Source organism: Panthera onca, chromosome A1 (genome assembly GCF_046562875.1).
Source record: "Panthera onca isolate mPanOnc1 chromosome A1, mPanOnc1 haplotype 2, whole genome shotgun sequence".
NCBI classification, from domain to species: domain Eukaryota; kingdom Metazoa; phylum Chordata; class Mammalia; order Carnivora; family Felidae; genus Panthera; species Panthera onca.
Genome location: NC_138339.1, coordinates 21,039,700 through 21,056,168, shown reverse-complemented (window position 1 = coordinate 21,056,168; position 16,469 = coordinate 21,039,700). Strand labels below are relative to the sequence as shown.

Here is a 16,469-nt window from a genome sequence, read left to right as displayed (position 1 = left end):
ACACCACCACAAAGGCGTGTAGAGTATGCTACTCTTTCAAGTGCACATGGAACACTAAGACAGACCATACAGTGACCCGTAATATATATCTCAATGAATTTAAAATAATTTAAGGCACATAAAGTATGTTTTCTGATCACAATGGAATTACATTAAAAATCAGTAACAGGTGGTTGGAATGCAAACTAGTGTAACCACTGTGAAAAACAGTATGAAGTTTTCTCAAAAAGTTAAAAATAGAAATACCCTACAATCCAGGAACCACACTACTGGGTATTTACCCAAATAATACAAAGACACTAATTCATAGGGATACATACACTCCTAGCTTTATAGCAGCATTATTTACAATAACCAAATTATGGAAGCAGCCCAAGTATCTATCAACAGACAGATAAAGAAGATGTGGCATATATACGCAATGGAATGCAACTCAGCCATAAAAAAGAATGAAATCTTGTCATTTGCAACATGGCTAGAGTGAGAGAGTATAAAGCTAAGCAAAATAAGTCAAAGAAAGACAAATGTGAGTGAAAGACAGTATGATTTCACTCATATGTGGAATTCAAGAAACAAAACAAATGAGCAAGGTGAAAAAAAGAGAGAGACAAACCAAGGAACAGGCTCTTAACCACAGAATACAAATTCATGGTTACCAGAGGGGAAGTAGGTGGGGTTGGGGGAAATAAAGAATGGAGATAAAAGAGTACACTTATCATGATAAAAAAATAAATAAAATCATAAAATCTCTATATGATGATTTTCCAGTAAGTTTTGGTTATCTATTTTTCCAAGCACTTGTAAAAATTTCATGGTCATTTTCTGGACTTCTATTTGTTTGCCCACTTTTTTCCCCACCCAGTTCCAAAAAAATAAAAACACTGCCACAAACGTTAGGTTTCTGTTACATCAGCACCCCACTTACAGACCAATTTTTGGATAGGTTAGATATGTTTACCAAACCAAGTCAAAATTCAGTAGCATTAAACACTTTTTTTTTATGACTCAAAGTGACTTTGGGATGGCTGGAGTTAAATGGTCTAGGATGAGCCCACGATGGAGGCTCCGCTTCAAGCTACAGATCATCTGGATCTGTCTCTTCTTTGAGTCTGGACTCAGGTCTATTCCAAATGTAAATACTCTGGGGCTCAGACTGGGCCCAGGAAGCAGCTCTGAAAGTTTTATGTCAAAGACAAAGACATTAAAAGACAAGGGGAGGAGCACCTGGGTGTCTCAGTTGGTTAAGTGTCTGACTCTTGATCTCTGCTCAGGTCATGATTTCACAGTTCATGAGATCAAGCCCCATATTAGGCTCTGTGCTGACAGTGCAAAGCCTGCTGGGAATTCTCTCTCTCCCTCACTCTCTGCCCCTCCCCACACTTGCATGTGCTCTCTCTCTCTTTCAAAATAAGTACATAAACACTAAAAAATAATAAAATAAAATAAAATAAATAAAATAAAATAAAATAAAATAAAATGACAAGTGGAAACATACAAGAATTCCTGAAGTCTAGCATCTTGACTAGACCATTTTCACCAAAAGCTACAGGTGACTTTGGATACTTTGGACAACTCATGTCAAAGGACCAGCAGACAAGAAGGTGAAGCATCATTCAGGGAGGGTTAACTGATATGGATCATTAGATATAAGGCTTCTGTTATACATTAGAGTTAGGGGAAAATATGTTTGGTACCATTTTGGTTCACTTGCACATTCTTAATATTCAGTTGTCTAACTCTGATGGTAAACGGCAAGTGCAATAATCTTGGCCTGGGAATGGCCTAATATGAGGTTCAGGGTCACACCACCAGTTAAGGTACTGAGACCAGGAGAGGTATTTGTTAAGGTTTTGGGGATTCTAGAATGAACGGTAGAGAATGGATATGTGGAGAAATCTAAGAGCATAAATAGGGGGAAAGTAGTCCCATATTTATGAAATTGAATTTGTAGCTAAAACCTGTGTTTCAAAGAGAACTTTTTCTTAAATTTTTATTATTTTTGAGAGAGAGAGAGTACATGTGTTGAGTGGGGGAGGGGCAGAGAGAAAGGGAGACAATCCCAACCAGGCTCCGCAGTGCTGTCAGCACAGAGGCCGACATGGGGCTTGAAACCAGGAACTGTAAGATCAGGACCCGAGCTGAAACCAAGAGTCAGAAACTTAACCAACTGAGTCACCCTGGTGCGCCTCAAAGAGAACATCTGACCCTAATGGCTTCATAGTGAACTATCAAACATTTAAGAAAGGAACAATAAAAATTCTATAAAAATCTTCAATAAATCTGATGAGGCTTCCCAACTTATTCTATGAGCACAGCTCTAAACCAGACAGACATTATAAGAAATACCCCTCATGAACATATAGGCAAACATTCTAAACAAAAGTTAACGTAGTCAAATCCAACAAAATATAAAATGACAATAAACATACCATGACCAAGTGGAGTTTATGTCATAAATACAAGATTGGCTTCACATTTAAAACTCTATCAATATATTTTGCCATATTAAAATGTTTTTAAGAAGGAAAAAGATACACTCATCTGCATAGATGCAGGAAAAAACATTTGGCAAAATCAAATATCTATTTCTAATAAATACTCTAAGCAAATTATGAATAGAAGGAAACTTACTGGGGGTGCCTAGGTGGCTCAGTCGCTTAGCCTCCGACTTAGGCTCAGGTCATGATCTCGTGGTCTGCGAGTCAACCTCCATGTCTGTCTGGCTCTGTGCTGACAGCTCAGAGCCTGGAGCCTGCTTCAAATTCTGGGTCTCCCTCTCTTTCTGCCCCTACCCTGCTCGCTCTCTCTCTCTCTCTCTCTCTCAAAAAAAAAATAAATAAATAAATAAACATTAAAAAAAAAGGAAGGAGAAAAATTGTTCCTATTTACAGAGGAAAATGTTGTATGTAGAAAAATCTGATAAAATAGTTGTATTTCTATACACCAATAATGAAGCAACAGAAACAGATACCAAGGAATAGATCCCATTCATTATTGCACCCAAAACAATAAAATACCTAGAAATAAACCTAACCAAAGAGGTAAATGATCTCTATGCTGAAAACTATAGAAAGCTAATGAAATAACTTGAAGAAGACACAAAGAAATGAAAAAACATTCCATGCTCATAGATTGGAAGAAAATATTGTTAAAATGTCAATGTTACCCAAAGACATCTACACACTGAATGCAAACCCAATCCAAATAGCACCAGCATTCTTCACAGAGCTAGAACAAACAATCCTAAAATTTACAGGAATCACAAAAGACCCCAAATAACCAAAGTAATGTTGAAAAAGAAAACCAAAGCTGGAGGCATCACAATCCCGGACATCAGCCTATATTACAAAGCTGTAATCATCAAGACAATATGGTATTGGCACAAAACAGACACATAGACTAATGGAAAAGAATAGAGAACCCAGAAATGGACCCACAAATATATGGCCAACTAACCTTCAACAAAGCAGGAAAAGAGTATCCAATGAAAAAAAGAGTGTCTCTTTAGCAAATGGTGCTGGGGGAACTGGACAGCAATATGCAGAAGAGTGAAGCTGTACCACTTTCATACACCATAAACAAAAATAAATTCAAAATGGATGAAAGACCTAAATGTGAGACAGGAAACCATCAAAATCCTACAGGAGAAAACAGGCAGCAACCTCTTCGACCTCAACCACAGCAACTTCTTACTTGACGTTGTCTCTGAAGGCAAGGGAAATAAAAGCAAAAATGAACTATTGGGACCTCATCAAGATAAAAAGCTTTTGCACAGCAAAGGAAACAATCAACAAAACTAAAAGACAACTGATGGAATGGGAGAAGATAGTTGCAAAATACATATCAGATAAAGGGTTAGTATCAAAATTCTATAAAGAATTTATCAATCTTAGGGCGCCTGGGTGGCTTGGTCGGTTAAGCGTACGACTTCGGCTCAGGTCATGATCTCACGGTCTGTGAGTTCGAGCCCCGCGTCGGGCTCTGTGCTGACAGCTCAGAGCCTGGAGCCTGTTTCGGATTCTGTGTCTCCCTCTCTCTCTGCCCCTCCCCTGTTCATGCTCTGTCTCTCTCTGTCTCAAAAATAAATAAATTAAAAAAAAAAAAAAAAAAGAATTTATCAATCTCAACACCCAAAAAACAATCCAGGAAAGAAATGGGTAGAAGAAATGAACAGCCACTTTTCCAAAGAAGACATCCAGATGGTGTACAGACACATGAAAAGATATTCAACATCACTCATCATCAGGGAGATACAAATCAAAACCACATTGAGATAACATCTCACACTGGTCAGAGTGGCTAAAATTAACAAGTCAGGAAACAATAGATGTTGGCGAGGACATGGAGAAAAGGGAACCCTCTTGCACTGTTGGTGGGAAGGCAAACAGGTGCAGTCACTCTGGAAAACAGGACGCAAGTTCCTCAAAAAATTAAAAGTAGAATTACCCTACAACCCAGCAGTTGCACTACTAGGAATTTATCCAAAGGATATAGGAGTGCTGATTCAAAGGGGCACATGCATCCCAATGTTTACAGCAGCACTATCAACAATAGCCAATTATGGGCACTTGTTGGGATGAGCACTGGGTGTTGTAGGTATGTGATGAATCATGAGAATCTACTCTGGAAGCCAAGACTACACTGTATGTTAGCTAATTTGAGAAAAAAACTTAAAAGCAAAAAAAAAAAAAAAAAAAGGAAAAATCTGATAAAATTAACAAAAATTTATTAGAATAAATGAATTTAGTGTGGTTTCAGAAAACAAAATCAATATATAGAGATCAATTATATTTCTATATATTACAAACATTTAAATAACACTAAAATACTTTAAACATTTTTAGAGATATATCTGACAAAAATGTTGATAATTTTTCTGACAGTCTTTCATTGAAAACTATATAATACTGCCCTGAGAACTTAAAGAAGACCTAAATAAATGGAGATGTATACTATGTTAATGGGTCAGAACACTCAAGTGTTAAGGTGTTAATTCTCTCACAATAGATCTACATAAATTCAATAAAACCACTCAAAATCCCAGCAGGTTTCTTTGTAGAAATTAACAAGCTGACCCTAAATTTCATATGAAAATACAAAAGATATCAAACTACAAATAACTTTAAAAAGATGAACTGACACTACTTGATCTTAAGACATCATAAAACAAATATTTAAGACTGGTATTGGAGTAAACATACCAAAAGTGATCAACAAACAAAACGCAGGTTTCAGAAATAGACAATCGATAAATAATTGATGTTTGACAAACGCATAAAGCTAACTCAGTGGAAAAATGTATAGAAAATATTTTCACCATGGGGCGCCTGGGTGGCTCAGTTGGTTGGGTGGCCGACTACAGCTCAGGTCATGATCTCACAGTCTGTGAGTTCGAGCCTGTGAGTTCACAGTCTGTGCTGACAGCTCGGAGCCTGGAGCCTGCTTCCAGTTCTGTGTCTCCCTCTCTCTCTGCCCCTTCCCTGCTTGCTCTCTGTCTCTCTCTCTCAAAATAATAAACATTAAAAAAAAATTTTTTTTAAAGAAAAAAAAAAAGAAAATATTTTCACCAAACAGAGCTGCAACTTTCAAGATATTCATATGTAAAAAAATTAACTGTGCTCCACACTTAGCCTAACACTATACACAAAATTTAATTCAAATGTATCACAGACCTAAATGTAAAATCTAAAACTATAAAACGTTGTAGACGACACCCTTGGAGAAAACTCTTGTAATTTTGGTCAAACAATGACTTCTTAGACAAGACACCATGGCCCCGAAAAGACCAATTCGATTATTGGGCCTCATCAAAATTAAAAACAAAATGAAAAAACAAACCCATAGACTGAGGAAAATCTTTGCAAGTCATTTATGATAAAAGGCTTGTATCCACACTATATGAAGAATTCTTAAAACTCAATGAGAAAATACCTAACCAAATAAAAATAGACAAAACATATATGTTAGACATGACTATCAAAGAAAATATATAGATGGCAAGGGAGCTCACAAAATGATGCTACATCTTGTTTGTCATTAATGACATAAAATGAAAAACAAATCAAAATCCCCTCCAAAGTCACTAGAATGGTTAAAATTAAAAAGACACTTCTGATGTTGATGAGGATATGTAAGAATTGAAACTGTCACATAACTCTGGTGGGAACAGAAATGAGAATGGTACAATCACCTTGGAAAACTATCTTGTCATGTTCTTAAGCTAAGCTAAGCATATTATATAATACAGCCATTCCACTCCTAGGTATTTAGTCAAAAAAATTGAAAGTGCATGTGCATAAAAGACTTATAAACAAATATTCATGGCAACTTTCCTTGTAACACCACACAACTGGGACAACTGGAAATAACCAAATGTTCATCCATAGGTCAGTAAATAAAACTGTGGTACACTGTGGAATACTGCTCAACAATACAAATGAATGAAATATGTACCTGGAAACATGGAGGAATCTCAAAATAACTTTGCTCAGTTAAGGAGGCCAAACAGAAGGAGCACACTCTATATAATTCCACTGATAGAAAATTATAGGAAATGCAAACGCATGTATAATGGCAGAAAACAGAGAGTGATTAGCTAGGGAGGGGAGCAGTTTGGGGCAGGCAGAGGTGAAAGAGAGGGAGCGCAAAGGGGTCTGAGGAAACTTTAGGGAGCTAATGAATATGTTTATCATTTTGATTTTGGTGATGGTTTCCTAGGTGTATACTTATGTCAAAACATTTCACCTCAATATGTGAAGAAATACTATGTGTTATACTCTCTGTTAAGACACACTTTCATTAAGAGGGATGAAGGTTATGACATATTTAACCACAAATTCCTTTTAGATATAAAATGCTAAAACTCATTTATGATGAGTTTTCAAAAAAAAATCTGTATCGAAGATGCAAAGGCTTAAATAAACATTTCAGTATACATAGTTAACAAACTACACAATACACTCACTGCAAAACAGCGTCAGAACACCAGGCCAAACACAAACTCTAAATATAACAAGGTACATACTGTATATTGTCCTCTATAAACAGAAAATCCCACATTAATATGGACTATCTTTCAAATTTAAGGAAACTTTATTTTTTAAGATACTGGGAATTCTGTGTCCTATGAAGAATCATATGACATATAGTTCAAAAGTCCAGGGCATCAATCCAAAATATTCACTAAAACATTGAAATTGATTTAATTAAAGCATTAAGTGTAATCAAAATGGTCTAACAGTAGACTGTGTTTTATTTTATCTTACTAGCAAGTGCTTAAGGAAATTTAATTGTGGGAACTGGTACAGGAAAGCATTACTGAAAATCTGAGACAAATCATAGGTGTTAAGAAGATAATGCTACAGATCTACTAATCTAATTTCACTGGAAATATATGCCTTTCTTTTTCCTTGATAAATGCATATTGAGTTAAAGACATCTGTGTGTCATAAAACTAAAATATTGTAACACTGACCTTACCTTTTTTTTTTTTTTTCAGGATTAATAAGGCAACATAGTAACGGACACACATTCTACCTGATGTTCAAGTATTACAACTCTTCAAATACATGCACATGTAATCAAGTTAGGTATTAGTAACTGGAAATTGCTGGTTATAAATATTCATTATTTTTAGAGGGAAGAAAGGCATTTTCAGATGTGGCCCCAAAAGCAAGTCCGTGGAGTTTCCGACACATTTTGCCAAGCGGTTAGAAGAGAGGTATACGAAGGTGAATCACCAGAACTCGCTTATTTAATAGTTTGTTTTTAAAACTGGGATTGTGAAATGATTTCAAAATGAGAGGCAACAGCACAGAGCTGAAAAACAAAGGTACGTTATGGCAACATGTAATAGAATATTATGAATAAAGGGCACTGTTCACATTTACTGTGCTAAAAAATACTCTGGTAAACTCCAAAACTATTAACATCCCAAATAAGTGAAAGTTTACTTTCTGTTTTTAGTTTCACAGACTCTGAACAAATTATTGAGACTAGCACTCTCTTTATAAATGTTTATGTATCTATAAAGGATATTTGGTAAAACTTTCAAGCTCAATGTAGCCGTATCTCCAGGCACATTCTGAAACCATCCAGTTAGGAGTCCTAGAAATAGTATTAGTTTTGCTTTGGGAAAATAAAAACAAAGACAAATTCCAATTTTTATTCAGGATAATCCTAGTGACAATTTGTTCACTTCTATTTCAAAGATTCCATGGGATTAAACAAGTTGGCTGCTCTAGTTACATATTCCAAACATTTCTTTTAAACGTTATTTTAGGAAGTACATTTACAGATAGTAAGCACCACAGTAAATTAAAGGAAATAAAACCAATAGTTTAAAATACCTGAAGCTATTTTGTTTGGTTTTGTTTTACTGTTTGTTTCTTCTTTATTATTTCAGATTGTACTTTCAGTCTATTGTAAATGTAGCATTTTGGCAGCATAGTGATTTTATCTTCTTTTAAGGAATGATTACTTTTCAAACAAAAAAAGAAAAAAAAAATACCTTATAGAAGTTTTACTCTCACAACTACCTAAGACTACCTAAGTCACATTTAACTTACTCCATCTTGCCTCTGGATGACTAGAGCGGGTCATACTTTAGAGAAAGGAGGGGTGCTGGTTGAAACAGATGGCTTTGTGTCATCTCTGATTCATGAGGAACCATGGCAACAGGCAAAGAGGGGGTGTTGCTTAGCAACTGGAAACAATGAAGAGATTTCCAAACTACTTCCAAAAAGTGCTTTGGAAGAACTTCTGTACTTGGCATAAATGTACACCAAAATTCATTTATGAAACATGCTGAGTACATAATCACAAAGCTGGAAAGCACAATGCTTTATAAGAGAAAAAATTTCAAATAAGTGGCTTATCAGATATTTTGTCTAAAACGTATTTCCATATTAATAGCATTTGACAAAATATAGCAAAACTACTAAAACACAAATATTTTCTCTTGAGATGTCATAATAAGAAAAGCTAAGTTAATAGCAAAATCTATTACTATCATGTAATATAATACAATTCGAGATTTAACATAGGATCAGAAATTTATTTAGTTGAGCTGCTGTGTGATGCCACATTTGCAAATGTGCATGATCCAGCCACCCAAAACATTTCGGGGTGTTCTTTCTCAAGTTAGAATAGGCACTGCTGTTACAAACTGTCAGGGACTGTGTCTTGAAAATGATTTTATTAGCATTTCCCCATGTCTTAAAAGTTAATATTGAAAAAATGGCTCATGCAATATTCGTTTCTAGTAGTTGTGAAAATAAAGCCAAACTGGGTCCCTAAGATAGATATGTAACTATTTTATTATCGTTTGCTTTATGTGTTCCTGTATTTAAATAATAATTTTAATGGATAAGCTGTGTCAGGTTTGACATCAAAATGTGTGTACACACACACAACTTAGGTTTTGTCAAGTGTCTGTCATTATATCAACATTTGTTTTACAATAATTATTTTGTCACCTGCTTCCTATCTTAAAATTCTTTCGATGACTTATAGGCACTTAAAACGCACCAACATTTTGCGAGGCGCTATGGTAAATGTTAAACGTATCACAGAGGAAAAATACCCTTCTGTGTCCCTCCTCCACTACCACGCTCACCACTTCCGTGCTCTGGTCACCAAAAGTGCGGAGATTTTTCTCAAACCAAGCAGTTCTGCAACCCCAGCTGGGTGTCCTACAGCAGTTTAACTCAATTCTGATACAATAGTTCTCTCGCATCCGTGGAAAAATGTTCCCAAGACCCAATTTACGATGACATGAAGACTAAGAAAGGTTAACCACAGGGACATCAGCTCAAAACTCACCTCTGTGCAGTCTTCTGCAAGTTACGAAACCTCTCTGCTCCTCCGTTTCAGTTTAAAATACGCCTACGAGTACTAACTCGTCATAAAACAAGACCATTAGCCTGACGTAGCTCTAACACCAGGCGGCTGAGGTAAACAAACCAAATCGAAACCGCAAAAGCTTCAAAGTTATCAGAGCGAAACCTAAGGACAACCAATCACAAGCCGCTATCTAGGCTATAGCCAATCAATGAGGCCCTTGCTTTGCTTCCGCCTTTTCTCCCCCTGCCTGGCTCCACTTGCTGGATCATTCCTCGCTTCTCGTGGTTTGACGCGTTCTTTATTCAAATTCATAAATGCACAACTAAAAGAATTTTTAACATGCCCCACTTTGTCTCTTAACACTACATGAAGCTATTAGGGGTTAGTACACAAAAAGCGCAAATAAATGGACGATGAGAATGGCATGAATTCATACATACAAAGTTCTCCATGTTGGCATATGCGTTGTTGTGTTTCTTTCTGTTGCTTTTTTACGTTGGTATTTGTATTCTTATTGTGTACACTTTCTATATAAGGGGCTCTTCTGGGATTTAGAAGCAGTTGTGATTAGCACTATAAACTATCAGTTTAATTCAATACATACTAGCATTAAGACCATTTTAACGCTTAGTTTAAGATTTTCTTCTTGTGTATAATACATGATTCATTTAAAGTAAAGGTCTATATTTTTCTTCTTAGCTCATTTTCTTTATTGTTATGTTCCATTATGCTATGCATTTCAACCGGATTTTCCCTTCTCTGTATCCCCCATAATATCCCCATAATAACTCCTTAAGTTACCCTATTTGTACACCTAAGAAGTGGCAGAAGTTGGATTCATACCTGTATCAGTTTTCTATTATCACAAACTGAAAGGATTAAAGCAATACCCATTTATTGGTCTTATAACTAGGTCAGGATTGGATCAGCTGGACTGAGTTCTCTTATGTTCTCACAGTCTGAAATCAGTGAATTGGCAGTTCCAGGCGCTTGCTTAGAGTCTCAGGAGAAGAATCTGCTTCCACACTTACCTAGATTGTCAACAGAATCCAGTTGTTTGTGGCTATAAATCTGGGGTACCGTTTTGTTTTGTTTTGTTTTGTTTTGTTTTGTTTTGTTTTGTTTTGCTTTGTTTTGTTTTGTTTTGTTTTGTCAGCTCTCTGCCAGGAGGCCATTCTCCACTCCTAGAGGCTGGCCTGTGTTCCTTCTCCCAAGGCCCTCTGCACCTGCAAAGGCAGCAGGGAAGCGCCCTTCTCATACCTACAATCTCTCTCCTTTTCATTCTTAACTAAACAAAAGAAACTGTTTTTAAAGAGCTTTGTCATTTGATGAGGCTGACCAAAATAATCTCACTATTTTAAGGTTAACTGATTAACAATGTTTATTACATCTGCAAAATTACTTGTGCCAGGTAATGTAACATAATCATGGAGTAACATCTAGTCATATTCATAAATTCTGTCCACAGATAAAGGAGCGATGATACAAGGAAAGGGCCATTGAGGGTTATTTTTAGAATTCTTCTATCCCAGCACCCAAGTCCATGACATGAGACCATTTCTTAAAAACTTGTAATAATGTGGAACCATATTCAAGGTGGTCCTAATAGCTGTTTGAGTCCATAGGCGTTAGAGGAATCTATTACATTGAATATACAACTAGATTAAAATAGAATTACCCCTAACTCCACAGGTTTATTTTGCTACAAATATCACTTTTTTTTTTTTTTTCAATGCTTTGAGAATGCTGTCAAGATGTCAAAATAAGTTGGGTTTTTTGGCTCCAGGTTTAAGATACAAATACGTCATTGGACAATTAATGGAATAAAAAATATAGTCTAGATGGCTAGAAACTGTCATTAGTCTCACAGAGCTCTCTTTTTCTGAGTTGTAAAAAATTTATTCTATCATAAAAACAATATATAATTATGTACTGTGTTGGACATAAACGATGAACCCACTTTATTCTCTTAATTTCATATGCTAAATAAGATGTTTTTATTATTAAAGGAAAATTAATTTTTCATCATTTCTCTTCTTTCAAGTAATTATATCTTTTATTATGGTGTCTTTCAAATACTAATCAGAATTGACATCTGATAAAACATTACTGAAACTTACACCCCAAAATTAGTAACACTGATTATAATTGTGTGGACCGTTTATTATTACTTTTAGTATGTAAGTGTAGGTGAGAAGTATCAGTCTCTATTATGTGCCACCAGTACATAATACAGCGCCTAGAGTACATCAGTTGTCCAACAACAACAACAAAGTTGCAAGTAAAAAACAATAAATAAGTGAAATTAGGTTTATTTTTTAAATTAACTAAAATGATTAAAATGATCAAAATGTTGAATGCAGGTGTATATAATTTTTAGAATAAACTATAGGCTGGTTTAAACATTATCTTCAGAACAATTTTTCCCAGCTAAATCTGAAACATAATTAACAGCACCATTGCTTATTTTATCATCTTATTTTAACATTTTGCTGTGTATTTGCCATATTGTTATTGTACATAAAATCTAATTCAAGCTCTATTGTCTATTAAATATTGTTCAAATTATGCTGATGTATCTGTGAAATAACCAGTGATAAATGTTGGCTATGTGTATTAAGGATCAATATATAGACTTTGTATTTTTCTTGTTTTAATTGTTTTTAATTTTTTTAAATGTTCACTTATTTTTGAGAGAGAGAGAGAGACAAAGCGTGAGTGGGGAAGCAGCAGAGAAAGAGGGAGACACAGAATCCGAAGCAGTCTCTAGCCTCTGAGCCCAATACAGGGCTCAAACCCACAAACCGTATCATGACCTGATATGAGCTGAAGTTGGATGCCACCCAAGGACCCCATCTTGTTTTAATTTTTAACCCTATATTTTTACTATTGTTTTAAAAACATTTGCCCACTGGAATTACATGTAATGAACTAGATGCACCTAAAAACAACTAAAGCAAAAACTCTGTAGTTGAGGACCAGGTTTTCACATTGTTTTTGTCTTCTCTCATGACTCTAATACCAATACATTGGTTGACAACCAATGACCAGTACTCTCAACTGTGATATTTAAGTATCCTTTAGACACAGCAGAAAAAAATGTCACAATCAAAGAAGTTAAAAAGACTAACGCTCCTTCTAAATAAATGCCAAAACAAACTAACAAACAACTTTTCCTCCTTTCCATCGTTTATTCACTCCACAAGTAGGTACTCTACCTATGGTATGACAGTTACTATAGTAGTTACTGAGAATAAAAAGAAACAAGATTCAAAATATGTTCTCAAGAATTTCACAGTTTGCTAATAATACTTATTAATCATATATCAATCACTTAATATATATGAAAGTTCATATATTTTCTTATTTAAATCATTTAAATGCATTTTCACAATCGGTACGTACACATTTCTGTTGTAAAGATAAGGAAACTGAAACTCTGTTCCTTAAGGTAATACTAAGTATATGTGTTCATACTAGATATTTAATTTAGCCCTATTTGATTCCTGGGAAGGAAGCACATACAATCCAGAACTGGTGCAGGGGAAATTCCTCCCACCCCCCAAAGATAGAAAGCCAATTCATAATTAAGTTCATGCAAGGAAGTTCTAATTCTAGATATAAACATACAGAATATGTAACACCTGCAAAAAGTGATAAACAGAATTATACTTACAAAGAAAATTATAAAACTCATATATTTAAAATTCATAAATTCAAAATGGAACCAAGCGCTGTAAAGATAGGAGACTGTGTAAAATGAAAATTTGTTATAAAACAGGAAAAGTAAGAAATCTTGGAAATTGAATAATAAATATTAAAATGACCAAAGCAGCAACAAATCATTAAGATCAAGTGTAAAGACAACACAGTTAACAAAATCATGTTAAACTAGATCATGGTATAGTCCAAAGGAAACAAGTAAGGAAAATATGAAAAGAGTTTAGAGCAATAGTGTCAACCCAAAAGCTTCAAAATACTTTTAATTAGAGTTTTAAAAGTACAAATAGTGAGTATGGATGACAAGAAACCTGTAAAGAAATAAAGGTCTCAAGTTTTACATAATAAATGTGATGAGTCTTCAGAATTCGATACTACTTAAAACAACATCTACAACAACACTAATACAATAATACGTGCAAACAAATTCCAGCAAAAACAAGCATGTAGGCATTGTAATGAAACTTCAGTATATTAAGGATAAACGGACAACCCTAAGAGTTGAGAGAGAAAGAGTGCATCACATATAACAGTTGGGAATCAGTTTTGTTTGTTGTTAGCAAAAGTTGAATCTTACTTTGCCGGGCACCATTTTAAATGAATGGGACATATAAACTATCAGAATAAATATGGCAGATCTCTGCCAATCTTTTAATCTAGGGGAAGGAGAAAGAGTACAATGTATAGAGATAATAAGTACATTATATACATTATATACATTATACTGTCATGGAAAGTGCTTCTGGATCATGGACTGGGTAAAGTGGACAAGATTGTAAGGGTCAGGCGCAAGGCAGAAGTTAGGGTGCTCTGCTTTGAGTAAGTGACATTGAACAAAATCATGAAGGTAGTCAGAAAGATATCTATGCAGATGCCTAGGTGAAGGTTATCCCAAGTAGAAGAAATAGGTGGTATAAAGGCTCACAATAGGAGTTTACCAAGCATAGTTGAAGAGTAAGAGGCCAGTAGGCTTGGAGCAAGTATGAGGGGGAAATGATAGGAGATAAGATAAGAAAAGGATCTTGTTTTAGGATCAGGATGGCCTTTTTAGATGACTATAAGTGTTTGTGCTTTTACTCTGAATAAAATAAGGAGTTTGAGGCGGATTCTAGATGCAGGCATGAATGCCATTAGACTTAGATTTTTAAAAGGACCACTCTCAATATTTCATTGAGAACTGATTTTCGGAATTTGGCAAAGATGGAAGTAGAAGACAACTGTAATTGTATACCTGAGGGATTAAAATGACAAACACTGACAAGGTAGCAGGGGACATAGTAGGAAGTGGCTAAATTCTGGGTTTTAAGAAATGAATTAAATAGGTAAGAAAAGATTCAAGGAGAGTTCCAACTTGAAAAACAGAATGGCCATCAAATGGAATAGGAAAGTCTATGACTGTAAAAGATTTGGCACAGAAGATCAGAGCTCTATCTTGGACATGTTAAATTAGAAAAGCGATTATTTGGGTGCCTGGATGGCTCAGTTGTTAAGAATCTAACTTCAGCTCAGGTCATGATCTCACAGTTCTTGAGTTCGTGCCCTGGGTAAGCACAAGCCTGGCTTTGGGTAAAACATGAGCCCCTGATGAGCCCCACTTTCTCTCTCTCTCTCTCTCTCTCTCTCTCTCTCTGCCCCTGATGGGATTTTCCCTCTATCTCTGTTTCTTGCTCACTTGAACTCTCTCCCTCTTTCTCCTTAACTCAAAAGAAAGAGAAAGAAAGAAAGAAAGAAAGAAAGAAAGAAAGAAAGAAAGGGGAAGGAAGAAAGGCAAGCAATTATTTGATACATAAGAGAATTCAGGTAAGAAGTTGAGTGTATGTGTTGAGTTCGGGAGAAAGATTTGTGCTGAAGATACAAATTTGGAAGTTCTGTAAAAACGTGTTTCAGGTGTTAAGTGCATATCAGTCACCTGATGTATGGTCTGAGTGTACATAGCTAAGAAAAAAAAAACATCATGATGTCATAGGATACTCTAAACTTAAGGTATCTGGAAGAAGAGGAATGACCCATAAGGCAGACATTGAGGAGGCAGCCATGGAAATAGACAAAATAATATGTGTTATCCTAGTGATTAAATTTATTAAGGAGTGTGTGACTAACTCTGAAGACTATTGTTATTAGGTTAGATATACTGAGAATTGAGAAGTGGTCTTTGGAAATAGCAACATAGGTATCATGACAAAAGCAAGTTAGATTGGTAAACTTGACAAAAGCGAGTTAGATTGCTTTGTGATGAAAAAGTCTTTAAAGAGATACTAGAAAAGATTAGAGACAATGTATATAGTTTATTCATTTGAGAAGTGCTATTTGAAGGGAGGGAAGCAAAATGTGACAGGTGGGGGTTAGGAAATTCTTCTTCCTCCTTTTCTTCCCCCTCCACCACTTTCCTCCTCTTCCTTCTCCTCTTTTACTTTGGAAGAATAATATTTTATTTTATAGCAGTGTAAATGATTTGATAGAAATAAAAACAGGCTGTGTTAGAAATATGGGACATTGCTGAAGCTATATGCTGGAGTAGGCAAAAAGGGAAGCAAATTAATGCCTGAGTTAGGACATTAACTATAAAGAGGATCATGAATGGTTCATATATAATAACAAGCAGTAAAAGAGATTACATGAGTTAGGAGGTAGGAGATATGCTGATATGCAGAAGAATCTGGAAAAATTCTCTTTCAAGTGCTTCAATTTCCTTAATAAAAGTATGTTTACCAATTTAGACAAAAGACAGAGAAGTTGGTATAAATCACTGGAGGAGAAAAGAAGAATGAAAATAGTTATCTAAGACAACTAGGAAAAATAATGGAATAAAAAATATAGTTAAGATGTCTGGACACATAAAGACACACTCCAGGTTCCAGATTTCGAATTTAAAATGTATTTTTCAGGCTGCCATCGCCCCGGCGGAG

The 16,469-nt window shown here is 35.3% G+C and overlaps 1 long non-coding RNA gene across 2 annotated transcripts in view; it reads right to left on the bottom strand.

Moving 5' to 3' along the window:
• Positions 1–9,946, bottom strand: part of LOC144614691 (uncharacterized) — a 296,020-nt gene extending 286,074 nt beyond the window's left edge. Inside the window, exon 1 of one of the 2 annotated variants that reach the window (XR_013552672.1) lies at positions 9,823–9,946. This is a non-coding gene — a long non-coding RNA (uncharacterized LOC144614691). Of the gene's footprint in view, positions 1–8,567; positions 8,634–9,822 lie in introns of those variants that run through there. The other variant, XR_013552687.1, reaches the window with a different exon arrangement.
• Between the last annotated feature and the right edge of the window lie 6,523 nt (positions 9,947–16,469).